Source organism: Vulpes vulpes, chromosome 9 (assembly GCF_048418805.1).
Source record: "Vulpes vulpes isolate BD-2025 chromosome 9, VulVul3, whole genome shotgun sequence".
NCBI lineage: Eukaryota > Metazoa > Chordata > Mammalia > Carnivora > Canidae > Vulpes > Vulpes vulpes.
This window is the reverse complement of record NC_132788.1, coordinates 97324270-97329839: the sequence shown is the minus strand read 5'-3', so window position 1 is coordinate 97329839 and position 5570 is coordinate 97324270.

The following is a 5570-nucleotide window of genomic DNA, read 5'->3' as shown; positions in this document are numbered from 1 at the left end:
TCCCCTCCCACCCAGCTCAGGCTGGCCCATTGGAGAAGGATCCTGCTCTTCTCCTGCCCACACACCTCCCCAGCTGTAGCTGCCCAGTGCCTGCCCCTCTCAGCTCATCCCCACTCCAGCCAGGCTCAAAAATCTTGTCCTTAAAAGTGCCAAGCACATGCCAGCCTCCAGACCCCTGGAATACCTTAGGTCTGCTTGAGGCGGTGGCCAGTAAGAAATGTTTCTAGAGTAAGGGTGGACCAGCTGGGGATGGCTGTTGTTGACACCACCAGAGGGAAAACCCTCATTTGTAAAGCACCTATTCTGTCACCAAGCCGCCCTGGGTGAATCCCCTTTTGACCTCACTACAATCTTGCAGACCCATTTTGCAGACAAAGAAACTGAGGTTCCGTGCTGCCCTGTAACCTCAGCCTACTGGCTTCCCCCTCAGCCAGCCCCCTCAACCACCCCCTGATTCTGCATCTCCTCTCCTGGACCAACTGAGCCAATAACCTCAAACATTGAGTCCGTGCTGTATGCTGGGCGTCCAACCTGCATGCCGAAAGTTCACCTTTCCAACGGCCCACTATAAGTGAGCAAACTGAGGCAAAAAGCAGTCAAAAAGCCCCTTGGCTTGCCAAAGCTCCCACAGCTTGGAAAGGAGGGCAGGGTTTTGAAGAGGGGGTGTTGGATCCACACCCATTGTATAGAGGGGTAAGCTGAGGTTCAGAAAGGCGAAGTGTCACACCTGAGGTCACAAACAAGAATGTTCAGCTGCAGAGAAAGGTGAGGCACAAAGACTGGCGGGGTGCCGGGGGCCACACAGCTGAGGGCAGCGAGGAGTGGACTTGAACTCAGGGCGCCTGGGGGGCTTGGGAGGGTGCGGTGGCTAGACGCGGCACACGGGTGCTGAGGCCCGCAGTTGGAGTCTGGATTCCAGGGGCGGGTGGCCAGGTTCCCACCAGGTAGGTGGAGCCTCAGGACGGGGCGGGGGGCGGGGCTTGACCTCTGGTGGGCGGGGTTAGGTGGAGGTGCACCTGCAGGGTGGAGAGGCTGGCCTGGGAGGGGCCTGGGCGGGGCGGAGGACGTTTATAGGATTGAGCAAAAACTGGAGGCCAGATTGGGGGAGCTGACTGAGGGTGATAGTGCACGTATTGAGGTGTCTCCTCCGGCAACTCCAGGGAACAGGTGTAGACGAGGCTGCCGGCCCACGCAGTCCACGCACTAGGAGAGGGGAGGAGGCCACTGGCCTAAGCTCCTCTTCAGGGAAATGAGGTCACGATCCTCATCCCCTGTCTGCGCTCCATTCTCCCCGGCAGCTCTAAACCTATGTCTGTACATCTGACAAACGCCACGCGCCATACCCGAGCCAGAGGGGACCTTATGTGTACCAGAGCTGGACGCTTCTCTGCACCTCGGAGGCTTCAGAGTAAAGTCAGACAACTCTCCTCCCCAACCTTTCTTCCCTCCACTCTCCCTCATTCACCACAAGCGTCGCTGTTTGTCCTCGCACAGGGCAACATTCCCACCTCAGGACCTTTGCACATGCTGATCCCTCTGCCTGAAGTTCCTTTCCTCAGCTCTTCCTCCTGACTGGCTGTTCCTTCAGGTCACTCAGCTCAAATGCTGCCTGCCACCCTGGCCAAAGTAGCTCCCTCTACGCAGTTTCAAATCTATGAGACGCAAAAGGATGTTAGGTCAACTGGAGAATAATACAAAAATGTATAAAGTTGGGTCCATACTTCACCAGGTATAGTGGGATAACTCCTAATGCATCAGGGATGTACTTGTAAACACACACCTCACAAACACTAGAAGACAATGTGTGTGCCTTTCTTTGCTGCTTGGGAATGAGGAGAGCTTCCCTAATGGTAATTCAGAGCCCGAAGTAAAAGGGAAGGGATGTATGTGTCTGTGAATATGTAAAACAGAACAAAAAGTCTTGTCTGTCAACATACATCATTATCAATGTAAAATGATAGATGATGAAGTGGGAAAAATAGTTGCAACTTATATTACAAAGAGTTAACATATCCAATACATAGTTTCAAAAAAAAAAAAAAAAAAAAGGAAATCAACTACCCTTATGTAGATACAAAAGGGCAAGAAATCACAGTAAATAAATGTAATTGCCTTGAAAATGTGCTCTAACGAGAAATGCAAATTAATATTACACAGAGGGCACTTCTTTGCGCCTTCTCTATCTCTTCTTCCTTCTTGCTACCTGGAATGCAAATATGATGGCTGGAGCTGAAGCAGCCACTTTGAGCCAAGAGACATTGGGCATGGAGGTCAAGATGGAAGGATCCTGAATCTCAGAGGACTTGGTGGAACAGTCACCATGCCTGCCCTGGACGATCTACCTCTGAACTCTTACAAGAAAGAAATTAAATTTCCATTTTATTTGAAAAAAAAAAAAAGATACATGGAGGTAGAAGTGTGACCCTACGTTCTTGGTGAGACTGCAGAGAAATCATTCGTTGCCGCTAGGAATGTAAAATAGTATAATGGCATGGTGATGGAGGGGAATGTGAAAGTATGTAACAAATCTACATGTTAATTTACTCTTTTTTTTTTTTTTTTTAAGATTTTTGAGAGAGAAGGACAATGAGAGAGTACAATGAGAGAGTTCCTTGCTAAGCAAGGAATCCCCACGTGGGACTAGATCCCAGGACCCTGGAGTTAAGCAGGCGCTTAACCGACTGAGCCACCCAGGTGCCCCCATTTACCCTTTGAACCAGCAACTCTACTTCTAAGCATCTTTCCCAAAGAGATGTGGGTGAAATGCTTGGCAATAACAAAAGCTGTAAACAACGTAGAGGGGATGATGGGGTGAACGACCCATTATGTCCACCCAGTGGAGTTCACAACTGTAAGAAGCAACCAGAGTAATGCTTCAGTATGTTGTAAAGTGCAAAGTAGGAAACAGTGCACAGAATATGTTATCATTTATTGTTTATATTTTAAATAGGAAGAGAATTCTCAAAAATTAAAAGAAACAGGATGAAAGTGACAGTCTAAAAGCTGGTTTCTCTGAGTTTACTTTGTTTTGTAAATGCAACTTTGGGATCATGTCAATGTTTTGTATGGTTATAAAACAAAATTAAATGAAAGAGAGACACACACAAAAACAACAACAAAACAAAATCTTGAAATCACAATGAGACAAATGAAACTAACTCTGGTTTTGAGTTGGTGGTTTAATGCCACAAACAGGAATTACTTCAGATCACTTTAAAACACAGTCATCTGAACACAGCACGTGGTACACAGTACATTCCAAGGACAAACAGAATCACAAAGAAATCTTAAATTGCTTTTGATATTCGTAGTGTTAGTAATAATATTGGTGTTGCTATCCTGAAACTATTTGTTACATTTTTTGATAAAGCAAATAAGTAATTTTGTTAATGTTAGCAACCAAGATTTTCAATGTTAGAGGAAAGATGTACACATATAAAAGCAAGGAAGTTAAATGAAATTCTGCAACCCTAAATAATTTTTTTTAAAGATTTTATTTATTTATTCATGAGAGACACACAGAGAGAGACAGTCATAGACGAAGGGAGAAGCAGGCTCCTCTCAGAGAGCTGAATGTGGAACTCGATTCCTGGACCCCAGGCTCATGCCCTGAGCCAAAGGCAGACACTCAACCCCTGAGCCACCCAGGCGTCCCAATCCTAAATAATTGAATGGGAAAATCAGTAGGAACACAGAATGCATTATCTTCTAAAAAGAAAAGGCATGCTTTGGCTCAGTCCACTGAAAAGGCCTAGAAACGGTGACCAGACCTGCAGCAATGAGCCCCTTCCTGCCAACTCTGGTCTCACTTCCCACAAAAGGAGCCAGGGCTCCTGGGGAAAGCACAGCTCCGGCTTCGTATCTGGGCAGGAGATGGGTCAGAAGAGCCAGATGTATATTATGAGACCGGAAAGCAAGGAAGCTTCTAAACATCATCGAGGTCCTGTCAAAGGAGCAAACACGGAGGGTTGCCTACAAGCTAAATATGGGATAAGTAAGAACAAGGACCCATGGGGTTGAAGCACATCAGACGTGTTAAAAATCTATGAGTTTGTGTTGATGCTCAAAGGAAGGAGGAAGGGAGGGAGGGAGGGATTTCCTGGCTGCCTGATACAAGGTGCTCAGAATCATCTCACTTTTCTACAGTCTGGGCCCATGTGTGCCTGGCACTCATCAGCATTCGGGAGCAGGACTGTTTAGTGGCTTTTGCTGTCATCCTGCATTGCATATAGTCAGCTGTCTGGACCTCCTTGTCTCAGGAGGACGCTGGCTTTGTCCTTCCCCACTCTGTGCCTCTGGGTGGACAAAGCCACTTCCCTGAGCTTCAGCCCTCCTGGGGCCCATCCTCAGCCTCTACTGCAGAGAGAGGCCCAGAGAGACATTGTGGAAAGACCTTTTCAGCATCTTCCTCCTCAGGGCTGGAGGTAAGGAAGCATGTCTGAGTCTCAGTTTCCCCATCTGGGCTGCCATGAAGCTCAGTGTACTGTGGATGTTCCCTCACTGGGGTGAGGTGGGGGTGGGGATCTCCAAGGCCCCAACTCCCTATCTTCTCCCAAATCTAGGGGTTCGGGGAGGACCAGAAAGATGAAGAACTGCCCCCCACCCTCGCTGCCTAGGTAGAGAAGCAGTAGGAGTTCCATAAACTAAGACCCAAAAGGAGGTCTGGAGTGTAACTATGACTCCCTTCAGCATTGATTAGGCACCAACCGCGGCTCCCAGGCCTCCTGGCTCCCCACTGTCCCAGTGATGGCAGTGGTTGCTGTGCCTGGACCCTGCCCTGGCCTGAACCGGGTGGAGGAGGAAGGCGGGAGAAGTCACAGTGACTATTATGCCTGCTATCCCAAGAAGGAGACTGAGGTTAGGGGGCTGGCATTTACCTGGGGCACCACGCCAGGTGAGCACAGGGCTGAATCCAGCGGTGGGGGGCCTGGGCTGTGTCCTCACCCTCCACCCCTACTGGCTGCTTCCAGAGGTACCCACTTCCAAATCAGAGAAGGCATAAACAGTCCACCCTACTAGCTGGGCCACAGAAGGCGGTTCTAGTCATACCCGTCCCTGCATTCATTCATCCATTCAACAAATACATATCGAGGTGTAATTACATTGCAGGTTCTGGGCTGGGGGTGGGAGATATAATAAACATAAAAGACAAATATATAAACAAGGAGAGATCACGTGGCAGTGTGTACTGAGAAGGGACTCAAACAGGAAATGGGAGGTGGCCTGGAGATCATGGGGTGGGGGGCTGTTCTGAGGAAGTGACATTTAAGCTGAGATCGGAAAGAGCGGAAACCAGTCAAGCACACTGAGATCACGGGGAAGGGCATCCCGGGTGGAGGGCACAGCATATGCAAAGGTCCTGAGGTGGAAAGGAGTTGGGCATATTTGAGGAGAGGAGTTGGGTATGTTTGAGGAGCACCGAGGAGGGTGCGGAGGCTGGAGCAGGGTGAGCAAGGGGGAGAGGGAGGAGGGAAAGCCAGGGAGATGGGCAGGGGCTGGGTCTCCTGCCAGGGCTGCAGGGAGTATGGGGGCTCCATTCTAGGATGATGGGAGCCACAGGCAGCTTTTGC